At 45.4% G+C, this 25,542-nt stretch overlaps 1 non-coding gene across 1 annotated transcript; it reads right to left on the reverse strand.

Annotated features, from left to right (window-relative positions):
- Positions 1-308: 308 nt before the first annotated feature.
- TRNAS-GGA (transfer RNA serine (anticodon GGA)) lies at positions 309-383 on the reverse strand. Its single transcript has one exon. It is a non-coding gene; the product is annotated as a tRNA-Ser (tRNA).
- Positions 384-25,542: the final 25,159 nt, after the last annotated feature.

A 25,542-nucleotide genomic window follows, 5' to 3' on the forward strand; every position in this document is an offset into this window, starting at 1 on the left:
CAATGCTCACACTAGGTCCGCCTAAGTGTAATAGTTCGAATACTTCTAACCACGCTGTGAATAGCTCCTAGGTGATATTGTATCCTTGCTTGACCCCTTTTCTGATTCGTATTCCACTTTGCTAGTGGCGAATTAATATAGTTGCATAGTCTCGATATTTCCCAAGGTAGTGTGCTTCCTGTGCTCTATTACGCACAACGTTTATCACTATAAAGGAAAAATCAGACATCCACCCGTTCGTAGCAATCGCTACAAAGGAAACCCAAACGGGCTCCTCGAAAGAAAAGCCTCAGAGTTGAAGAAAAATTCGTCCTGGTCCGGGACTCGAACCCGGGACCACCGCCTTTCCGGGGCAGCCGCTCTACCATCTGAGCTAACCAGGCGGCTAGCAAATGGCAGGGCGAAGTCAAATTTGTCGACAACTCCATTACGGGCTTCCGAAGAACTACTATGTCAAAGACTTGCCTTTGCTTCGTGGGTTGTCGACAAATTCGACTTCGCCCTGCCATCTGCTAGCCGCCTGGTTAGCTCAGATGGTAGAGCGGCTGCCCCTAAAGGCGGTGGTCCCGGGTTCGAGTCCCGGACCAGGACGAACTTTTCTTCAACTCTGAGGCTTTTCTTTCGAGCAACCTGTATGGGTTTCCTTTGTAGCAATTGCTACGAACGGGTGGATGTCTGATTTTCCCTTTATAATTCTTCTCTCCACCTTGCGGGCTTCCGCAGAACTACTACGTCAAACGTTTATGACTGTATGTGTATCATAGAATCAAAATGCATATGTACTATAAATGAAGCCATGTAAAAATCTTCTTGTGCTCTGCAGATTTTTCAATTTCCTGATTGATGACATGAATGTGGCATGGGATGGCGTCGAAGCTCGGGTAAACGCGATCACCTTTCAATTTTCGTGGGCTCCCGTGCATGTAAAAGCATGAACACTCATTGGTTCTCAGTGTCTTTTTTACAATGCTGCACATTCAGTTCGTTACTACGAAAGTGACTTAATCCGTGCTCTAATATTATGCTAAATAATAAACAGTAGAAATATGCTTATCTGCAGTTTGGCGATGCCTCCTTCCCTGTGTTGGTTCCGAGTTACATCGTCAACGGCACCTCCTTGTCGCATCGTAGCTACATAGGCTCTCTTCCTTTTGCACGCACTATGTAATTTTCGTGACGCTAGCAGTCACGCAGAGTGGAGGAACTCAGCGCACTCACAGAAAGAACACCGGACAAGCTGTTTCTTCAGCATTACGCCGTGAACAGTAGGAGCGCGTTGCGATCTGTAAGGTCGCCGAAGCTACTGGAAGTCTGACGGGGTGCACGGAAAGATTTCTCACGGAGGAACAGAACTAGCCAAGAAATAGTGGCCTTCGTCGAGCCTGATCAGTAGGTCGCGCACTGCAAGCTCGTTGTACGAGCTCGTTTACACTGGGCCTCTAAGATGCTTAGGCCATGCTCGGCCGGTGAATGGATGTGATGACGCCACCACAGCGTTCGCTCGTTGTATAATGCGAAGCGTACTAAATTACAAATTAGTCTAACACGCATTTTGTGTACAACTTGTAAGCTTTAAAATGCTTCTAAACCACGTTAAAGTAACTATCACGTGATACGCTTTCCCGCAAGCTCTCCCTACCAGTTGCGCCACTGACGTCGCGGACTTTCTCTTGCGTGACATTATCTTAGTGCATGGCGCCCCGCGACAGCTGCTTACTGACCGTGGTCGTAACTTCCTCTCGACAGTTATCGCCGACATTGTGCGTTCCTGCTCTATTCAACACAAGCTGACTACCTCATACCATCCTCAAACCAATAGCCTGACAGAGCGGTTAAACCGTACTCTTACCGATATGCTGGCCAAGTACGTTTCCAAGGACCACCACGACTGGGACATTGCCCTTCCTTACGTAACATTTGCGTACAATTCTTCCCGGCACGACACAGCTGGATTTTCTCCCTTTTATCTACTGTATGGTCGCGAACCTACCTTGCCCTTAGACACGGCACTTCCTCCTGCTGCGGTCTCCACAAGCGAGTATGCGCGCGACGCCATCGCCCTCGCCGACCATGCACGCCAGCTTGCCCGTGCTCGACTGACGGCCTCACAAACCACTCAGCAGTGCCAGTACAACGCCCGACATCGTGACGTACAGTTTTCGCCTGGTGCGCTCGTGCTCCTGTGGTCGCCCACTCGTCACGTCAGACTTTCAGAGAAGCTCCTTTCGCGATACACAGGGCCCTACCGCGTGCTGCGCCAGGTGACGCCTGTGACTTACGAAATTGCTCCTGTGGGTTCAACCTCGTCCTCTCCTCTGGCATCTAGTGATGTCGTACACGTCAGTAGGCTCAAGGCCTACTACACTGCTTCCGAGTCCGATCTTTAGTCGCTCCGGGACGGCGCTTTTGCCGCCGGGGGTAGTGCCCTGGCACAATATATGTAAAATGGACTGCTGGTGTTCCGTGTGCTATATAAATTTCTTAAAGCTGGTAAACACGTGCAGTTTTCTTTCTATGTCTGAGGTACTTGAACAAAAATAGGAAACAGAGCTTTTATTTAAGCGTAACGAAGATTTTATTCAAGTGGAAGAACAGTCAAACGGAGGCACAATACTGCACTAGATGAGATAAAGCACACATACATGAAGATAGATCTAGTTGCAGTGACACAGTTTAAGGAGCTTCTGCCGTTTTTTTTTTTTGCGCTTCCCTCTCTTTGTTGATGCTTTTTGCAAAAATACGAAACCTCAAAAGAACATAGAGCTTTACAACTGCGGTCAAAGTTGCTTTTTCGTGCTCTGGGCACCCTAGTTGTGGAAAGGCCGGTGTCTGCAGCTGACTTGAAAAATCAGCTAGACTCGCTACATGCAACTTGTTTTTACTAAAGAACGCAGTAAATGCATCTTCCATGGCCTTCACAGCTGTTGACAAGGCGTGACTAGGATAGGCAAGGCCTCCATTGTCAAAATGGGTTGTGAAATATGAAGCAACGTCGGCCCTAGCTTCTGCTTTACTTACGCAAAGGCAGCCTGCACACTGGGGACAAGAATTTTTGGCAATGATTTTTCGTGCAACATAACCTGCAGTATAGTATATCAAAGCGCTATTGCTCCTTTTTTCTGTGTAAGCTTCATGTTCACCACTGGACGCAAGAGATTGAATGACATCCTCAGCTTCATTGATACTTCCGCGGTCAAGAAGGCCGTCTATCCTGTCCAGTAGGCTGCTGCCTGTTGTTGCACACAACTCATTTGGATTGAGCAGTGCTCTGACCACGTCTGGTGGGCAGTTTCCTCCTCTGGGTGGTTTGGCTAGATTATAAAATGCCAGTAACTTGACAGTCACGAGAAACTGCGAAACTGTTGGATGGTCATTGCAGCCTGATGATTGTCTAATTATTCCAAAAAGGTTTTCTAGCTTATCTTGACTTAAGCGGGACGTTAAAAGATATTTCAAGCCCACGGTAGATGACAGGTAGGACAACAGATTAAGGATACTTGTGATGGTAACCCTTAGTCCAGAAGCTGTGCTTTCTGTAAGAAAACCATCATCAGCCGGTTTTGCATGCTGCTCTCACTCTCGCAAATATTCAAGAAACCCTTTCAAAACGCGCATGTTTGGACTTCCAGGCTTGAGCGCCTTTCCGCTTGTCCGTGATGTCATGACACGAATCAGGCGATTCATTTCTTTCACAAAATGTACAGTCGGCTGCACAGTCCCATACGAAGACTCAACGCGCTCCCTGTACACAAATAGTCCTTTGATGACCTGATCGCTGTAGAGCTGAAACGCGATGTCCACCTTCATTTTTTCGAAACGCTTCGGCTTAATGTGCGCATTTGTAATGCTCGGCATCACTTTCAGTGTAACACTTTCCCGATCTGCTTCGAAAGCTGCTTGAACAATACCACTGTGGACATGTCCAGTTGGTGTCAGGTACCCTTTTGCAACAAATCCATTTCTCACGTTCTTCATTAAGTGTGGAAAATCGGACACAAAAAACAACTGCCTCTTCAGATCGACTGAGTGCTTGCTGCTGCTCCGAACGTGGCTTGCAGAACCTTGTAAAAATAAATAAAGAAAACATGTTAAGGAGAAGCAGTTATTAGCTAATTTCAAGAAAAAAAATTGTGTGGTTTTACGTGCCAAAACCACAATAAGATTATAAGGCACCCCATGGTGGGTGACTGGACTATGGATTAATTTTCACCACCTGGGGTGCTTTAACGTCCACCCATTGCGCGGTACATGGGCGTTTTTGCATTTCGCCCTAGTCGAAATGCTGCCGCTGCAGCAATGATTTGATCCCGCACCCTTGGGCTTTGCAGCGCGCTCTTCAACAAAGCCACTGCTCCACCACGGTTGGCGATTAATTCATCACAAGTTAAAAAATCGTAAAGCGTGTGCTGCAGTACTAGCACAACGTTGCAAGAACAACTTAGCATATTGCACTCAAATAAGATATCTCACCGTGTATTCCAAACAGCCGCCACATGCTCCTATTCCAGCTGGCGCCGTCGCATGTTATGCAGTCCACAAAGAGACCAGCTTTTTCCGCAAGGATGGCTGTTTCCACAATGATTTTTGCCAGTGTCGCGGATTTCACATTGCCCTTGGAGGCAAGAACGCCAAGAATTTGTGTCCAGCTTCCTGCATAAAGGTATAAGTATTTTCTGAGCGCATACGCCTTACATATTATACGGTTGCGAAGCAAAAAAGAAAAATAAATCAGCTAACCAGTAAATGGCTGAAACAGCACTACCATGCCATGGTCTGCCAGCACATTCTTCTGGTCAGCAGGTGTATGATCCCCGAGGTCGACAAAACCTTCAATGTGGCCTTAATTGTAAAAAATAAGCACAGGAGGAACATCTAGTTTTACTTTGACATCTCAAGAAAGGTTGGAACATATCAGTAGTTAGTAAAACAATGTAAACATGTCAGTTTCACATGAAAGGCGAGGAATTTAGAGCGATGGCAAAGCATTAACCTGCACGACGTATTAAGCTTCGTAGTTTTATCAGTCGTATAGGTTACAGTAAAGATTCGCTAATTCAATTTACAAGTACGGTGTCGCGTGCGCACCGGTACTTCTTGACGGACAGCACTCGATGAACAGGAACTCTGGTTTAGAGCACATGCAGAGGGGAGGAAATGCCTCTCGCTTCACCGCCGTTCCAGAATTTGAGGTTACGCGACCTCCAACTCAAGGCGAACAGAGAGCGTTTATGTAGCCACAAACCATCTCGGCTCGCCCTAATTAGGCTATGCACCCGTCGCAAAGGTGCGGTGCGCGAACAGCCATGCGGGCTTTATGCGCAGCCACGGCTGGGCTAGAGGAGCCTGCTGCCCCCTATAGCTCGCGCTTGAATGTCAGCTCCAACATAGAGCGCACGGGAAGACGGTGTGCATCAAACCATCATAATTTTTGGCGCACCGTCGCACGCACACGATACGGCACTCAGGGGTGTGAATGGATCTTACCGCACTTTAACTTTACACAGAACATTACGGCGGTGGCGAAAATTTACCTGGAGTACGTGTTCATATAATTAATATCGCAATAAAAAGCAACACATTGCAGAACACCTTAGGCATATGGGCGTTCGATCGTAATACATTTTGTTTGAGGAAAATCATAGCGATTAGCAGAACACTCCAACTTCTTCATGTACGCAGGAGTTTCGAAGAATATGCAATGAAGCTTTACTCACTTGCTGATTTTACATTTAGGTGCTCTGAAAGCTTCATCTCATCGATGACGAGACCACGGTGTCGACTGTAAACATCCATGGCCTTCGTCTTTTCAGTCAAGGCATTGAAAATATTGGCACTGAGGCCAAAGCCACCCTTGAAGCGTTGCAGATACCTTTGCAGGCAAGTTCTCCCAGGCAGTACCATAATAGTTTCTCTGCGGAGATGTTCATACAACTTCGGGCTTCGCATCTTCATCATCATGCATTCTACGATCCACTCATCATTGTATCGCATGCCTTTATGTGACTTCCGTCTTGGAGTGACCAAGCAGTTCTTGACAGCGAGTTGCTGTTAGTGAGGAAGAGATTTAATTTTATTTTCAAATGCCTCTTCGCTAACAGCCTCATTTTTCTCTTTGATGTGTGCCACCTGTTCTTTTGCCGTTGCGAGTCGTTTCTTGGTTCTTGGCAAATTTCGAGAAATGTTCTTACAGTGTTTCTTTTCGCCATGCTTCTCTGCGCTTGCCTTTTCCCTTTTCTTTCTCCTGCAGGCTTGGTTTTGAGCTAGAACTCTTTGGTACTTGCAGAAAATACCGCAGGACTCCCCTTCAGACTTCGTAGATAACAAGCATTTTCCGCAAAATACATCTCTGCAGGAAGTGTGCTTCTTTGAAGCAGGCTTTAGGCCGCATCCACCACAAAGAACAGTCAAGGAAACGTTCTTCATCAGGGATTCGGCCTCATCACGAGTTGTAAGGACTTGTTTTGATTTCTCTCTCCCTCTCAAGTAAACCGTGGCTACTACTGACTGTCGCTCAGGCAAAGGCTTTTCGAACAATACCACTTTCTGAATGAAAACGGTGGCGAAGTTATTTGTTTCGGCTTCACAATAAGCGTAAGCTACAGATTCTGCTGGCAGAGATGGCACTTTCATCCACGCGACAGGAATGGAGAGGTCGCTGAACGGATGGCGACTTTCAGTAGTGTTTTGCAGGCACTGAGCTCCATCATTTTGCGCGCTTGCTGCTTCAAAGCTACTGCGTGGGATGCACTCTTCAGGTACAGCAGCATTCTGGTGGACACCTTCGAGACTCTCTGTTTCCGCTCCCTCAACGGCTGAGCACATCTCAGAGGCAGCTGACTCACCCCGCTTGCGCCACTTTGATGGAAGCTTTAGATCTTGCTCCCGCAGATTTCTTGTTTTTCTTTTTACTGGCACTTTAGGCACAAGGTGCTTAGGATAGTCAGGAAATATCGTGGGTACGGCGTCGGGTTTCAGGCGCGGTTTATCGCGAGGAATCTCGTGGACAACGCCGTTCACGGTGACAGAGAACGCGCGCTCGATTAAGCTGCTTTCGAAATGTTTTTCGCAAACCACAGCAGATGGTGCTAGTCTTCTGTCCATTCTCTTGATCATTCTTGCCCATTCTGCTAGCCGCTTCACATCAGATGGTGCATTGAACAAGGATACACGCTCTGTGTTCGAGCGGTAACCGCTTTTACACAACGGCACAAAGCAGGTCCTCTCCTTGCATGGTCTCTTTAGCTTCGGCATTTTTTCACCGCCGCCATATATTTCTGGTAATGACAGGCACACAAACACCACAGCGACACACTCACTCTTTGATAACACCAAGAACAAACACGCAACACTGTTATAACACTGAGAACGCAAACATGGAAACCGACGCAACCGCTGCGAAACTGATGTGCGAAGCAGACGACACGCGCAGTCTGCCTCCACCCGTATGGCAACGACCTCTGCCGGCCACCGTGGGCATTCATTGCAGGCGGCGCCACGCTCATCCATTGAAAAGAGCGGCTGGACGGCCCACTAGCCAGTATATTCCAGGCACTACATCAACAACTCTGCTGTTACTTGGATCCTCCCCAGCTGCCATCCCCCTTTGCATAGCTCCCAAGGCTTTGTTTACTTCTTCCGGCGTTACCTGTGGGATTTCGTATTCCTCTAGACTATTCTCTCTTCCATTATCATCGTGGGTGCTACTGGTACTGTACAAATCTCTATAGAACTCCTCAGCCACTTTCCGCAGATTAGAGATTATCTAAACGGGGAGAGAAGGGCTCCACCCACTAGAAGTGAGCAATTTCGGCATTCCAGCGGCGCCCGCCAGTGACGGAGTGTGCTGGGCTGACCAGATAGATCACTGGAAATGTTTGCTGCACAACGGTGTATGGGCTAATGTAGCGTTGAAGGAACTTTTCACAGAGGCATGGAGTGCGGACTGGAGTCCAGAGCAGGACTTGCTCTCCAGGATGAAAACGGAGGTCGCGGCGTTTGTTGTCGCAGCGACGTTTGCGCTCAGTTTGGGTAGCTTCGGTGCCTTGCCGGGAGATTTAACGGCAATGCGCAACTCGGGTAGCGACATCTTCTGGAAGGGACGCGTTAGGCGAAGAAGGTGCTAAAAAATTCCGTGTCGAATAGGGTGGAAGGAGTTAATCCATACACAAGAAAGAAAGGGCTGTATGTGGTAGTCTGTTGAATAGCAGTATTATATGCGGATGTCACGAAAGGAAGAATTTTATCCTAGTCAGCGTGGTCAGGACGGATGTACATGGAAATCACATTAGACAGCGTATGGTGGAAGCGTTCAGTAAGGCATTGGTTTGCGGATGATAGGTAGAAGTAGGTTTGTGGATGGCATTAGTGGCTCGAAGAACTTCCTCGAGGACTTGGGAAATAAACGCCTTGCCACGGTCACTGAGAAGAACGCGAGGAGCGCCGTGGCGCAAGACGATGTAGCGCAAGAAAAAGTCTGCGACCTCAGAGGCGGTACCGGATTGCAGAGGGGCAGTCTCGGCATATCTTGTTAAATGGTCGACTGAAGTGACAATCCAACGCTGACTGGAGGATATCAAAGGCAAAGGACCATATAAATCAATTCCAACAAATTCAAAAGGTACCCCCGGGCAAGGGCGAGGTTGTAGTAAACCGGCAGGAGGGGATGTCGAGCGTTTGCGGTGCTGACATGACCCGCAAGAGGCAATGTATTTGGCCACCGTTGTAGATAGGCCAGGCCAGAAGCAGCGGGTCTTGATGCGGTCGTAAGTCACGTGGAAGCCTAAGTGGCCAGCCGATATGTCGTCGTGAAGTGCCACTAATACTCGCAGGCGAAGGCCGCGAGGTAGAACTGGGACCCACCAGTGACCTGTTGGGTGGGAACGTAGTGGTGTAGCACTCCACCTTGAAGGCGGAATTGTCGAAGTTGGCATAGCAAGCGGGTGTTGGGTGGTTCGGTGAATCCACTAAGGCGATCTATAAGAGTTCGACAGTAGGAGTCGGCCCGCTGAAGCGAGACGAAATCAGAGCATGATGAAAGTTTATCTTGGTGCAGGAGCGTTATCAAGAGGCAGGCGTAGCATTGGAACGACGTGGTTGGGAAGACAACGGCGCGTTACCCGGAGAGAGCGAGAGTGGGAAACGAGACAATGCATCTGCATCTTGATGACTTTTCCCAGACTTGTACGTTATTGTAAAGTCATATTCGAGCAAGCGGAGTATCCAGCGTCCTAAGTGCCCTGACATGTTTTTCATTGATGACAGCTAACACAGAGTATGATGGTCGGTGACGATGGTGAATTGGCGGCTGTAAAAGTACGGGCGAAATTTCTGAATCGACCAAACGATAGCCAGGCACTCTTGCGCTGTAATGGTGTAGTTCCGCTCAGCTGAAGAAAGTGTTCGGCTGGCAGATGCTGTGACTTGCTTTTTAGAGGCTGCATTACGTTGCAGAAGTATTTCGAAATAAATAAATAATTACTGCGCCAATACCTTGTGCGCTCGCGTCAGTATGAAGTATGGTGGGTGCTCGATCTTCAACGTGGCGAAGCACTGGTCTGGAAGTAAGATGTTGCTTAAGAGCTTGAAAAGCCGACTCGCAGTCGTTAGTCCCTGTGAAAGGGGCACCAGTAACCAGTAGCTTGTGTAGAGGAGCTGCTCTTGCAGCGAAATTGCGTATAAATCGGCGAAAATATGACGCCAAGCTTAGGAAACTACGTAGATCTTTCCGTTTCTGGGGGCGAAGAAATTGGACAACAGCACTAATCTTTTCGGGGTCAGGCTGAATGCTATCTTTTGAGACGACGTGGCCCAATACTTTTATTGCCTTGCTTGCAAATTAGCATTTTTTATTGATCTGGACACGAGCACTTGCAAGGCACTTGAGAACTTCGTCTAATCGATGAAGGTGTTGGCTGAAGTTAGGCGAGAAAATGACAATATGGCCCAGATAACAGAGGCAGGTCTTCAATTTTAGACCACGAAGTACGTTGTCTATCATGCGCTCAATTGTGACGGGAGCATTACAAAGGCCAAAAGGCATTACGTTAAATTCGCAAAGTCCGTCTCGTGTAGCGAATGCGGTCTATTCTTTGTCAGTCTCGTTCATCAGAATTTGCCACTCCTTATTGAAGATCAAGGCTGGAGATGTACTCCGCCCCTTAAAGTGTGTCCAAGGCGTCGACACTTCGAGGTATTGGATATACGTCCTTGCGTGTGCATCTTATTAAGCGCTCGATAATCGACGCAAAAGCGAACGCATCCATCTTTTTTTCTTCACCGGAATCACGGGAAAAGCCGAGGGGCTAGATGAAGGTCGTGTCATCTTCCGAGCAAACATGTCAGCAACCTCTTGTTCAATGACCTACAATTCGGACGGCGATACACGATAGGGGCGTCGTCGTATTATAGCGGAACCATCGGTTTCGATGTGGTGTGAAGTCGCAGAAATTTGGCTCAACACAGGGAAACAGCTATCGAAACGGGCTTTGCGCTTCGCCAAGACCATCAGCAAGGCTTCTGACTGCGCGGCTGTTAGGTCAGAGCCGAGAACGGCGGGAGGAGGGAAAGAATAATCGAAACCTGAAGTTGGTGCTGGCGATGAAGAAGGGCAAAGCGCGACTATAGAGATAGGTTGACTGTCGGCGAGGGTTGCCACGATCATTCCTTTGGGCAGTATCACAGGATCTGCGGTCGTGTTGCAAGCAGACAGAAGGGCGCGGCCACGCGAGAACCGTACGAGACAGGCAGCAATGAGAATTCCGCGAGAAGTACTGGGGAAGAAAGGGCGACTAGAGCGTCTCCGTCTGCCATCTGACTGGATTTCGCGGCGAAAACGTCTTCATGACCAGGGCGCAGGGCGTAGTCTACAGCAATGGCCAAGTTCACGCATGAAGGTGAAGAAACCGTAAAAGGTACAAGGGCTGTATCTGTGATATGGACAACTTCCTCTCTACATATAATGACGGCTGAAGCAGAATGTAGGGTGTCCCAACCCAGTATAAGTTCATTGATACACGTTTGAAGGATGATAAACTCAATGTGGTGGCGAATGCCATCGATGAGAACACGAACAGTACACTGTCCGTCGGGGTGAATGAATGCATTATTAGCACCACACAAAATAGGTCCTAGATAAGGCGTTTTTACCTTCCATAGTCGTGAACACAGGTCACTACGAAGAGCAGAAACGGTACCGGTGAGTCGTCTCGCCGGTATCGATAAGAGCTGAGGCGGAACACCTTCAACAGTTACATAAAGAATGTTGGTCAGGCGAACATGAGAAATTTTAGAACACCGATAGGAAGTAGTTTTTCCTCCAAAATCTGCAACAGTTACCCTAATGAAAATTTACCCGATGCTGGGCATAGTGGAATCCATCATCCATCATCATGGTGGAAATATGGTATTGGTGGCATGCTGGGTGACGGGTGGCATGGTGGGTGCTGGGTGACATGGTGGGTGACGGGTGGCACGGTGGGTGCTGGGCGGCATGGTGGTTGCTGGGCACGGCGGGTGCTGGTCGGCATGGTGGTTGCTGGGCACGGCGGGTGCTGGCCGGCATGGTGGTTGCTGGGCACAGTGGGTGCTGGGCGGTACGGTGAGGGATGGGTGGCACGGTGGGCGCTGGCTTGCACGGTGGGCACTGGGTTAGATATCATCGTGGGCGCAGCACGTCAAAGGCAAGTTGTGTGATGAATTGAAGGAGCAGCCATTGCTATTCGAAAGCTCATGACGGGCTATCGTTATGTGATGTTGAGTCTTGTGAAGTGTACAGTCTGTATATACATGTGGACAAGATGCGGCTATTTTCATGCCATAAAGAATCAATCTGTAAAGCACCATACTACGTAGCATATCATCACACTTTATTCAAAAAGCATCAATGGACATGTACTGTATTTACTTTTCCACTCGCTTGCCCTGGCGTCCTGCTTGTGTAAAGAAAGCTCCAAAGGTGCTTTCGCAGAGAAGCAAGGTGGTTCTCCGGATGTGGTGCAGGTGGCATCATTGGATGGTCACTTATGTATTTCTCCAGGCAGTATAAAAGGAGAGTGCAATAAATATATAAGTGAATTGTTTTTCCAATGATTTCTAGCAATGAATGAATGAAGGAAATATGCTCTAATCACTTCAAGTGAAAGATCAATTCAACAAAAGTTTCAGATAACAAAATGCAGCAAATGTTACACACAAACATGCTACCCAGGGCGCAGCCAGCACAGGTTTATTTGCAGTGAGAATGCATACACATGCATCACATTGTTTTGCAGATATACATGGGATTTTCGTATGTTTTTTGCCAAAGCCAAAGCCACGCCTCTTCTCATCGGGAGGTTGGCTTAACTGCAAAATTTAGACACATGGGAGCTGTACTCAAAGCCTTATGGGGTGGATATATGGCTTCTGATTTCGCATAATTTGTCTGCTCTTTGACCACCCAAATTCCTGTCAACTTCGGAGAGCCACAATTTGGCTACACTGTCTCTAACGCATGCAGGAGAGCTGCAAGGTGCAAGCTATCTGGTTTGTCCATTCTATCATTTATTAGCATTGCTTGGTGCTCGTGCAGTTGGTGTGGAAGTCGTAACTTTAGCATTTGCCAGATAGGCATAAAAGATTTCATGTAAAAGCTGTATAATGGCTGGCTTGCAAGCTTTATTTAGCTGCAAATGATGGCAACCAATGTTTTAAAGTGAAGCTTTTTTTGCCTCTTCTCCCAACATTACGGGCGCTGCAGCTGCTATGGTCTTGTCATGCGTGCCGTTGGATTTCTTGCAACGTTACCATTGGCGCTCACCTCTGCACATTCTGACCGGCGCTGCTGCCCCAGCATTTCACCATTAGTGTGTATTGCACGTGCTTTGCTGGTTTTAATTTCTATGCGAGAAAAATTCAGATGCTGGGCTGTGATAGTGTAAACATTAGAATCGTCCTTAGTCTGAAGAGAGCGCTTTAAGCTGGAATCTCAACAGTGTGTTGGCCATGTGTGTAGAAGGAGCCCATTAACACGTGCCAGCAAGGCGTGCACTCGACGTCGAGGACACCCAGACTTGAAAGAAGCGTCACACAGAACAGGAGGGTCTTGGCTACACAGTGAAATGTAGTGCAGACCGCGAACTTATGTATACATTGTATACATACAATTACAATACCTAATTGAAGTATGCACAGCATCATAATTCAATTAAAGTTTAATATTTCTGCCATGATGCGGTGCGCCATGTGAGGCAATGACAACGCTCAATTCCCTCTCAGAGATTATGAACAATGACTCGCAACAACGCCTCAAGCAAACATCTCCCTGTGTGTTCTGTGGACTATGCAGACAAACAGAAGTGGTGCATGCAAGGTAACGCTTAACATCAACTCGCCACTTTTGTATTCGACTAAACGCTGAAACAATTACAAGCTTGCCACTAGCATCACCGTTAATTATTGTCAATCAAAGCAAACAATGTGTGCTTCGTGTACAGCGATTCTCACAGTGCATGGGATCTGCCATTTTTTTTTTGTGTTGTACTTTTCAATCTCCATATTGCTACTTTGCTAAGCTAACCTACATCTTCAATGCAAAAAAAGCCTAAAGAAGCATCTTAACCTAATACAGAGCAATCTTTCATGCTCGTCTGTTTAAAAAACATATTTCTGTAGGAAATGAAATCTGCGGCAGAGTGTTGATGCGACTACAAGAGTAACTGGTACTTTGATCCATAAAACAATTGAATCTTGGCAGAAGAATGCCAGTTACAGCCACATTATATTGTCCTTCCTAATCCAGGCTGGCAGAAAGCGCTGGAATTCCGCATGACACCCAGCACCTTGCTTTTCTTGGCACCGACGAGAGGCATGACAATTTTAGGATGCTTTGCATAGAACAAGATCAGCTATCCAGATCAGAGCGTACATGCGACTAATGTACGAGGTGCTTTCTTTGTGTAGCAGTTCTTTCCTCATTCTTATGCTTAAATAAAATGAGGCCACTGAAAGGATGCCGAAAGTGCTGATAGGCCATATCTTACAAACTTCAATAATCAGAACATCCAAAATCAAGAAAGGGGCTGACAGATGGAATAGCACACTGTGGTATAAAGGTTATAAACATGGATGAGGTGCCTCAGAAAGGCTGGCCAACGTTTCGATAGGAGATATCTTCGTCAAAAGCGAGTGGCCTGGTCAGCCTCAGCATGTTAGTTTTAAAGGGCTAGTAAGGTGACGTCACGTGCGGTTGTCAGTGGCAGCTGGTTCGAAAGGGAGAGGCTTTAAAGAGAATGAGCGCTGTCTGATGTCTGTAAGCATGGTTCCTAAGACTGTGGCACAAGACTGTGAGAATAGGAAGCCGGCGAGAAAAGAAACGAAAGAAAAGCAGAAAAAAGAGATGCCAAGAGGCAAAAAAAGAAAGAAAAAGAAGGGCATGGGAGCTTGTTGGGGAAGTGAGGGGTTAGGGAGCATTCAGGAGTGTCATTGGCGGCATTTTTCTGCCGTTTTAGAAGAGCTGGTCAGGAGGTCAGGGCGCGAGTAACAAAAACTACCCCAAAAGACATCAGTTGAAAGAATGACTTGAGTAGCGTAGCAGCAACGCGTCGGGTAATCTTGAAGAAGTTAAGATGGTGACAAGGAGTCTGGGATGCAATGCATATGGTAGCTGGCAGGCAGAGGCATGGTGTTTTAGGGATGTTAGCCTCAGTAGCTCAACGTAGGTATCGTCACGGTGGTATATAGAGCTGGTGATACCTTGTGACTGATGCGCAGAAAAAGGTATCCTGGCATCTGGTACTTTGGATTTTGTTGGTGAGGGTGTTAAAAAAATATGATACAAAACAGAAAAAAGGGGGAACTGAAAGTGGAATAACATATAGGAGGGTGACATGAGTAAAAGCGGGCGGAGGTAGGTGTACATGGGTCAAGGGGTCATACAGTTGATATAAACGTTAAAACATGAAAGAATATATTAAATTGGGTAGTAAGCAGGTAAAAATTGGGAATAGTGGAATATGTGAGGTTAAGAATTAACTTTAGCTGGTGGCAAAATGTGTTTTGTGCCTTGGTTGATGACATGAGGCTTTCCGATTTAAGTTACCGCTTTAAAGTTTTTAAAGATTCTAAGTTGCTATGTGTTAAATTGATTCCGATTGGATGTAGGCATTTAAACTTGTGTAGGAGGTATGATTTCATATATCTGCTCTAGAGAGGTGAGCGGAAATTTGTAGTCTTAGAGACTTGCTTTGTCACACATATGACATGTTCATTGAAGTGGCTGGCTACTGCTTTAGGTAAATTTTTTTTGTATCTGCGCGGTGACCGTTGAGTCTTTTATGAATTTTTGTCCTGTCTCACTTATTTATTATTTGCTCCAAGTGGCACATTCTAGACAGTAGGCTACATTGCTTGATGTGCAGATGAAACTCGAAGTTACCTTGTTCGAGTAATTTGATGCTGTACTTATTACTGTAGTAGTATATTAAATATGTTTGCATGTAGAGCACCCGGGCAGCCACAGGGACTGGTTCCTAACTTTGTTTTTTTTAGTTTGGCACATACAAGAATATCCTTAATATTATAGTGTTGCATCTGAAGACTACTCTGGGCAGGGCGGGAAAAATCTTGTTTCTGGTTGCTGGTGAGAATTGGGTAGTACTTATTGAGGATCTTGTTCATGTTTGGGAGTGTGTTTGAGAATTTAGTACTAAGAAGAGGTGCTGTTCTAGTGATCCTAGGGTGGAGCTCGAGCACCTCGGCTCAGTCAAGTTTGGTTACATCGGTGCAGGTTTTCTGAAGGGCACTCTTTGGGTGGTTCCCCTTTGATAGGGTTTCGTTAAGGTGATGTATAGTCTTTGTTTTCAATACACATGCGACGTAGCCATGTGCTTGGCCTTTAAAGATGCCTTCCTTGCAATGTGGCTTGATGGTGGCTTGTATATTCTAGGTACTGTTGTTTGTCAAAAGGTTTCCATGCAGCATTGTCATTAGTGTCCCAGTTCTCAATGTATATTCTTGTGTCCAGAAAGTTTATGCGCTCCATTGAAGATTTTGATGTGAATTTCATTGTTTGGTGAAAAGAATTTAGAAATCCTACATATTTATCAAGGCTGTCTTGACCATGTCCCCATATTATGAATATGTCGTCTATGTATCGTAGGTATGTGTGGGGCCTGTCAGTGCAGCGCAATAGGAAGGCTGTAGAATCCCCATAAATGTGTTCGCATAAATAAGTTTTCCCATGTACATCTGCTTCTGCCCGCTTTTGCTCATGCCACCCTCTTATTTGTTATTCCAGTTTCAGTTCACCCCCATATTTGTCTGTTCTTTATTATATTTTTTCGAAACACACTCACCAACACATTCCAAAGTCCCAGGCGCCAGGATACCTTCTTCGGTGCCTCAGCCACACAGGGTATTACCACTTCTGTATACCGCTGTGACGACACCTACGTTGAGCTACTAAGACTAACGTCCCTAGAAAGACCATGCCGCTGCCTTCCAGCTACCCTATGCACTGCATTTCGGACTCCTTGTTGCAATCTTAACTCCTTCTAAATTATCCGACGCATTGCTGCTATGCTACTCAGTCATTCTTTCAATTGTCTTTTTGGGTTTTTTTTATTACACGAGCACTGACCGCCTCACCGGCTCCTTTGAAACCACAAGAACATGCTGCCAAAGACACCCGTGAATGATCCCTAACCTCTTGCTTCGCAAACACTCTCCTAGGCCCTTCTTTTTCTTTTATTGTTCATTCTTTCCCTCTTGGTGTCTCTTTTTTTCTCCTTTTCTCCCCGCCTTCCCACTCCCACTCTTCTTCCCACGTCTTAGGAATCATGCTTACAGACATCAGGTGACCGCGCTCGTTCTCCTTCAAGTCTCTCCCTTTACAACCAGCCACTCCCGACAACCGCATGTGACGTCACTCTACTAACACTTTAAAACTAACATGCCGAGGATGACGAGGCGGCCTTTCAGACGATAGGTCCTCCTAAAGAAACATTGGCCACCCTTTCTGAGGCACTTTATCCCTGTTTATAACTTTTACATTACAATAATCAGAATAGTGTTTTGAAATTGCATGGCTGTTAACGCTGCAGATTGCAAAGCAGCACATCAGGTGACCACAGTCAACACTTTGGAAGGCAGTGGTTTAAAAAGCTTCTTTTAGACCATACAATCTGCCAAGCTGTGTCGGAACCCATTTTCTTGCGAAGCATTATTTCAAAAAGTGAAATGAAAGCTGCAGCATGAAAAGCTACAATAACCCATGCCAAGTCTACATTAGAAATTTCAAAGACAATGAGGTGCTTAAATGTTCACTTCTGTTAAGACAATGAGCAGCAGGTGAATGCAAGCTATCAAGGTCCTGTCAAATTAACTGCTCGTGTAGCCACCCGACTTTCTTGATTGTTTTTAATTCAACCAGATTATGGGGGAACCTTTGTGGGCGGTTTTCGCCGGAAACCCCTATCCCGAAATTATCTTGTGCTCCTTTTCATACCCACAGAGACATTTAAATTGTGCGCCGAGACACAGTGAATATACAGCAGAACAAAAAGATATACAAAAAGATATGCTCCGCCACTTCTGGACGCCGCAGATTTTTCCGTCTGGCAACGTGGGACTGAGTCAGCTGAGCGGGCAGTACAAAAGTGCGCGCATTCCAACGCCACCCTGGGCCACGGCACCGCCACTGCGATCCTACGCTCACCGCTGATGTTTATACTGGTCCTGTTGCTGATTTCCCTGGGCCGGCCATGGTCTGTTTCTTCGATGCAGCCGGTCCCGATGACACCCATGCGTGTATGGCACAACGATACAAGCTCCCCCTGGCTCGGCGCACTTTCGTCAACGGACTGCGGCCTATCAATACCGTTTTTGGCCACTTCACCTCTCCTGGATGCTGCGCCACTTCTGGATGCCGCAGATTTTTCCGTCTGGCAACGTGGGACTGAGTCAGCTGAGCGGGCAGTACAAAAGTGTGCGCATTCCAACGCCGCCCTAGGCCACGGCACCGCCACTGGGATCCTGCGCTCACCGCTGATGTTTATACAGGTTAGCTACTATGACGCTTATTCCTATCGTGACGATGATGTCTGTCTTTTAGCGGTGTCGTGGCCACCCCATGTTTTGAAAAGTGTTCGCGCTTGTACATCGTATCTGTTGTGCCTGCTTGTTCTGGATGGTGATGTCGAGCTAAACCCTGGACCTATGACCAAGGCTCAAGAGGAAAAGCTAGACCTTGTGGCTGGCTCTATCTTGCGTGTTGAAGCTAGTAATTCAGTGCTTCAAGAATCTGTGAACAAGGTGCTTCAAATGCACGTGGAGTTAAAGAATGACTTAGAAAAACTGACAAAGCGTGTCCTTGATCTAGAGCAGAAAGTTGCAGCGCTCCCATGTGCTCAGTCCATCACGAGCAGTGACAACGGTCTCGTAGGCATACAGGAAAAAATTGATGACCTTGAAAATCGCTCTAGGTGGTCTAACGTTCTTTTTTATGGCTTAACAGATTCGGCGAAGTCTGAAACTTGGGAAGAGTCAGAACGACTCGTAAGTAATTTCTGTACCAAAAACTTGGGCTTACCGTGACGTCAATTTCGAGAGCACATCGTGTGGGCCGCTTTTCGTCTGAGAAGAATCGGCCTATCATAGCCAAATTTTTCAATGAGAAGGAAGTTGAACTGGTTCTGAGCCGCGGCCATAAATTGAAGAACACTAACTTGAGCATCTCGCGAGATTACTCGGAAGCAGTTCGTGAAAAGCGACGGAAACTTCTCCAGTTCTCGCGAACTATGAAGAAGGACGGAGATCGAGTGCGTCTGGTTTTCAACAAACTGCACTTGAACAATGACGTTTACGAGTGGAACACCAATGAAGGCCAGGCTGTTCTTGTTTCTCGGCGCAGGGATCAATGACGTTCCTCCTCCTTTGTTTCATTAAGCTCAGTTTCATCTACTGGCTCACCCGTTAAATTGCACTGTAGCACTGATAACAAACTTCTCTTTTTATACACCAACGCTACAAGTATTATCGCTCATGGTATTGCACTCTCATCGCTCATCGATTCATTCCAGGCTTCTTTAGTGTTACTTACCGAGACCTGGCTTAACAACGCCATACACGATAACAACATCTTTACGAGTGAATCCACTTTCAAGTTTTTTCGATGTGATAGGCAACAGCGTAGAGGGGGCGGTGTGCTCATCGCGATAAAGGAAGAATTCATCGCCGCACCCATCATTATCGATTCTTTTCTGGAATGTATTTGGATTTCCTTGAAGGGTGCAGCATTTGGTGTGATAATTGGCGTTTTTTACCGTCCACCCGACATGTCTGGCGCGTTTTCCGAAGAGTATCATCGAGTGCTGAGCGAGGTGTGCGCGCATTTTCCGAGGTCGTCAATTATCATATTTGGTGATTTCAATTTTCCAAATATATATTGGTCGACGCTCTCCGTATCGGCCACGGATGGGGCCGCACATACCTTTCTCCGCACTTGTCTTCACTTTTCATTAACACAACTTATTAGTCAACCAACACGATCCACTGAAACTTCTTTTAGTTTTAACTAATAATCCTGAAATATTATCCGACATAACTCATGAAGCAGGCATCGCTGACCATGATATCATAACTGGATGCATTAACTTTTGCGTGAGCAAAAAAATAATTACCAAAAAGAAAATTAGGTGTTACGGCAAAGCCAATTTCGACGCAATTGACAATGAATTAACAACATTTTCAGGTCAATTTCTGCATGATTATCATTCACGTTCCATTGAACAGAACTGGGTCCTCTTTGAGGCCACCCTCAGTTCACTCATTGACACCTACATTCCTGTGTTATCCATTTCCTGCAAAAGCAGTTCTCCATGGTTTACAAACAAGCTTCGGCGGCTTAATAACAAAAAGAAAAGACTTTACAGGCAGGCTAAGCTGACTGGTCTAGCCAGTGCCCAGGATAAACACAAAGCGTGTGAAAAGGCTTATAAGGCATTGCTAAAATCCACTCGCAATAACTTTTTTTCTCATGATTTACCATCCATGCTAAAAAAGAATACTCGTCACTTTTGGCGTGTAGTGAACCCTGCAATTCGCACTGACATCATTCTTACAGATTCTTTTGGTGTTCCCATCCCCGATTCAGATTGTGCTCAACTTCTAAATGATACGTTTGTATCAATTTTCACCCATGAAAACGTTAACTCATTGCCAACTTTACAGACAGTGGGATTCACAATGCATGAGGTAGACATCAGTGAGGCTGGTGTTTTATCTCTACTAACCAATCTTAAAATGTCATCTAGTGCCGACCATCTAGGTTTCAACAATGAAATTTTAAAGAATACGTCGCATAGTATTTGTTCCATGTTAACAGCTCTATTTTCCCAGTCACTATCAACTGGTGGTATTCCTAATGACTGCCGCATTGCTAAAATAATACCCATTTTCAAATCAGGTGATCGTGCTTCTCCCCTTAATTATCGTCCCATCTCCTTAACCAGCACTATTTGTAAATTACTCGAACATATCATACACAGTCAAGTCATCAACTTCCTTGAAGACCATAACATTATTTTTAAGCATCAGCACGGTTTTAACAAAGGCTACTCATGCGACACACAACTTGCCGGATTTATTAACGACATACACGCACTAATAGACGCCGGGTTCCAAGTTGACGCAATATTTCTAGATTTTTCTAAGGCATTTGACCGTGTTCCGCACCACAGGTTGTTACTTAAACTTTCACAGCTTAACATTCACCCTACTATAATTGCATGGATCACCGATTTTCTCTCATCTAGAATTCAGTTTACATCAGTTAACAATTCCAATTCATGTTATGCTGATGTTACGTCTGGAGTTCCACAGGGCAGCGTACTTGGACCTTTACTCTTTCTAATTTATATTAATGATTTACCCAGTAGCGTCTCATCTAAAATCAGACTATTTGCAGACGATTGTGTAGTTTACCGATGTGTCACAAGTAACACTGATAGCCACTTACTACAAACTGATCTGGACGCAATAAGTACATGGTGTTCTAATTGGTTAATGCCATTAACTATTTCCAAAACTAAACTCATGTCTTTCACCAATAGGCCACGAATTCTAACCACCTATTCCCTTGATAACAACCCTGTGGAACTCGCAACTACTTACAAGTACCTTGGCATCAATCTTCAGTCAAACTTATCATGGAATAATCATATTAATCTTACCCTTGCCTCTTCAAATCGTACTCTCGGACTTAATAAACATAACTTAAGAGAAGCCCCTATGCATGTTAAAAAACTAGCATACACAACATTAATTCGTCCTAAACTAGAATACGCGTCTGCCATCTGGGATCCCGAACAAACTTATATCATCAGTAACATCGAAGCCTTGCAGAACCGTGATGCACGTTTTATATTTTCAGATTATTGACGTTACACCAGCGTCACCTCGTTAAAGAATAAAGCTGACTTGGGCAACTTAGCACTTCGCCGTAAAATTTCTCGCTTAACACTTTTCCATAAGCTTTATCACCATCCATCACTTCACGATGATTTCGTTCAGTCACCAACAGTTATTTTTCCACGCCGTGACCATCCATACAAAGTCAAACGCATTAACTGCCAGTCATCCCATTATGCATATTCGTTCTTACCTCGCACAATAACTGAATGGAACGCCTTACCATCAGTCATTGCCACGGAACCCGACTTGACTAAGTTTCAACATTTAATTCGCTCACGACTTGTCGACTAATCGTATTACTATTCTTTTTTGATACTTGTACAGTGTTTTGGATGTTTGTTGATGTTTTTCATTGCAGTTTGCCTTATGTTCTCCTAATATGTACTAATGTTTTCTCTGTAATAATTGTTGCCTAATTATCTTGTATATTACCTATGTTTCACTGTATTATTACTTCTGTTACACTCTCTTGTTTTTCGTATGTACTAACTAATGACCAGTGCTTGTGATTGCCCCCCCCCATGTAATACCCTCGTAATGAGGGCCTTTGGGGGTATTTTGAATAAAATAAAAAAACATATAGGCACTTGCCTCATTCTTGCTTTGGCATTTCTTGTCACTCTGTATACATCATGCAATGCTGACTCATTCAGATAACTTGTAGATATGCAGTTATGTTCTTAAAATGAGGTGACTGTTGACTTACTCTTCAAAGCAGCCACTTTCTCCGGTGTTGCCGGAAGCTTCCCAGATGCGCGGCACATTGTCCGGCAGGCCTGACCAGTGAGGCTGCTTTCACCTGCTTGTACTGGTGTCCACAGGTGCCATGCCACCTCTAATGTGCACTTTCCGTCGGAAGCAGACTTGAGTATGTAATGCCACTTGTTGAGTGGCATCACAAATCCCACACCAATCTGCACCTGCAATAGATATGAAGTGTTTTTTTTCTGAGCAGTATTCTTAACACTAAAACACACTTGTATAAAACAATATGATATAGGTTACTTAGGTCCGTCAATTTCTGATGCAACTCTATAATTTCCAATTTCTGCCCCTCGAACAAGTTTAAAAAGATGGGGTTAAACCCAACCTCACCAAGAAATTCATTTTTGTGTAAACGATTAAACTAATAAAATTTTGCCATTTTAAGGGCAGCAAACGCTCATATTTCGTACAGTCTAACCTTGCAATAATGAAATTAACAGAGGAAGCGAAACAATTGATTCAAATAGGCGCACCGCCATGCAGAGAAGGTGGCGCCATGCAAGAACGAGTGACGTCAAGGCCTCCAAGATTGCAGTATCACACGGAGAACAGTCCAGCACAAGTTACCTAGAGACTTACGCACGCCAGTCTCCAAAGGCCACTACCATCACACAACATGGCCTTGTTCTAAAGAACACTGGAGACATGCCTTGAAAGTATGATTACCCTTGCATGGTTGAAAACAAGTGAATTCCCTTGTGGTCTCTGAAAACCACTCGCACCACTCACTCATCTCAGCAGTTATATTTTCGTCATGACTAAACTGCAGCGACGAATGCACCAAGTCCCGTCACAACTTCAAACTTCAGAACTCGGTGTGCACACTCCTTTTACTGCGACCAGCTTTGAAATGTTTGTTGTAACAGTACAGCGCTAGTACAGCGGCAGTGGAATTCTCTTTAGTGACAATTGCACCTTCTACATCTTTTTTGTAGGTTTTTGTGCAATATGTGCGTTGCTGTTTTTTGTCATTAGGTCTTTCAGTTGATGTCTAGCGCCCGTTCAGTCTGTGTCTCTTTGTGTGTGTGTGTGCCCTCGCACTTGTCATGATGTCCAAGTTCAGCTACCACCAACTAGAACTAACTTTTGCATTAATCAGAAGTACATATTAGCACGCTTTGTAAATAGCCAAAGGAGTAGCACTATGCTGACCGGAAATGAGAAATGGTAAGAATATTCTGGCTCAAAAGAACATTTCATGTTTATCAACACTGACGGGCAAGTAATTAAGAAAGTTGGTGTACGTTAATGTTTACCTTTTGAGTCATACAAGGGAAAGAAAGAAGACAACAAGACACAAAAGCTACCAATTCACCGTTAATTTTGATGCAAATATTAAAGATAATATTTAAACTGTGTGTGCCCTTGCACTGCACAAGCGATCTTTTAAGACAAAGGGCACAAGTTGCAATACAAATGTACAAAATCATGATAAACAGTACATGCATAAAAATAGAACAAATAAGCAGGGAGTGATCACTATTCCGCGTCATTTAGAGAGTATTCCTCTTTTTAATGCAATCATAATGAGCACTGGCTGACAGATGTCCCTCTTTTTTTAAATGGTATGCCTCAGTGATATTGTCGATCAATCGGTTGCCTTAAGTAAACAAAACAGATGAACAATCTAAATCTGGCGTGCATCACCAGTTGTGTCAATGCATTGTCAAGTGGGACGAGCATGCTTGTCCCTTGAGTGGATAATGGTGCTCTCCTGGGCACATGCTGATGCACCGGCCAGTCTGCCACATGTACAAGACCGTCCATTCTTAGTATGAAGATGGTGCAGAGTGGCCGAACTCCGCGGATTGCCAGCGCGCATGGCATGGCTGTGCAACGGAGCTAAGCGGCGCAGGCGCACAGGGGCTTAGAGGTGGGACTTCATGTCGTGTGTCATCCGCTAAAGCATGGCGTGCTCCCGCACTATAGCAGATGACACGAAGCTCCACATCCCCCCTGCGCCATGCACGCTGGCACTCCGCGGCGCGTGGTCACGCTGAGTCGTGTTCGTGCCAAGAGTTGACGACCCTGTACATTTGACTAAACATACACATGAACAGAGGCATAGGCTACACTACTAATGACGGACACAACACATATTTAGTGGTAATTTATACAAATCTCCCTTGCCTGGATGTCTTTCTCAATGCGCTTGTGGAATGCAATGCACACATATTTCCAGCGAAAAAATAAAGTAGGCAGGTATGCAGCACAGTCCACAAGGGAACTGAGAAAAGCGAGCAGGCAAGCGAGGTTCGCTTGGTTAAACATACCACCAAATATGTCTAGTGCGTGTTAGGGGCAGTGTACTGCATTCCAATGTTAGGAAGCTGACAGGCCAGGAAGTAAATATGTACCAAAGAAATCACCACATTTTACTGAGAAGACCAGCATGCTCGTCCGACTTGGCCGTGCATTGCCGCGATGGGGCTTTAGGCCCGATTACATTAGTTTATCTGTTTCCACCCACGGTGAAAAATTGACAAGTGAAATCAGAGAGGCATACCACAAGATAAGACGTGTGAGCAAGCCCCCATTATGAATGCATGAAAAAAGGCGTCCTTTCTAGATGACAGGGGATAGAAATTAGTCTTTGACTATTCACCTTTTTTTACGCAAACACTGTTTATTGTGATTTTTTGCCTTTGTATGACAACTCACATTTTCTTTCTGAAGGAACTTGTGCACAATATAAGCATACATTCAGTGTTATTTTTATTCCTTCTATCAAAATATTTAGTCATCACTGGTCATGTTGTATGGTTTCCCTTCCTTCACTGTGTAAAATTTGTTCTCAAGAGTTATATGAAATGACTGGCAAACTCAAAACGACACTACAAATTTCACCTAGAGGATACAGCTGGTTCTCAGAAAAGGCACAAATACGGCGACAGGTGTCTGTTGGCACACTGTAGCAATAATGGGTGCAAGCTACCTTTGACACTGCTGCAATACATCAGTTGTCACATGGCTACAAACCTTAAGACACAACAGAAATGTAAGTGCACAGCAAAAAGAAGCAGGTTCATCAACCACAAATTTGACTTCAGCAGCCACAACATAGGCAGTTTCATATGGCTAAAGCATTAGCTAATATGTGGAAAATACATGCACAAGCACCCTTAGCTTGAGATACCTGCATACCAACATAAAACCATGAGTTGCAGTGCATATGATGCTTGTTCTTGACACTGGTATTTTGTGAAAACTACTTTTTGGATTACGTACAATGCTTTCAATTCCTTTGCCAGTAATCAAAGGCTTTTGACAGCATTACAGTTTGTACTTGCTGGTTGAAAATATTCTCACCTGAACAGCACCAAGCAGAAT

The sequence above is a fragment of the Dermacentor variabilis genome, chromosome 9 (genome assembly GCF_050947875.1).
Source record: "Dermacentor variabilis isolate Ectoservices chromosome 9, ASM5094787v1, whole genome shotgun sequence".
Classification (NCBI taxonomy): Eukaryota; Metazoa; Arthropoda; class Arachnida; order Ixodida; family Ixodidae; genus Dermacentor; species Dermacentor variabilis.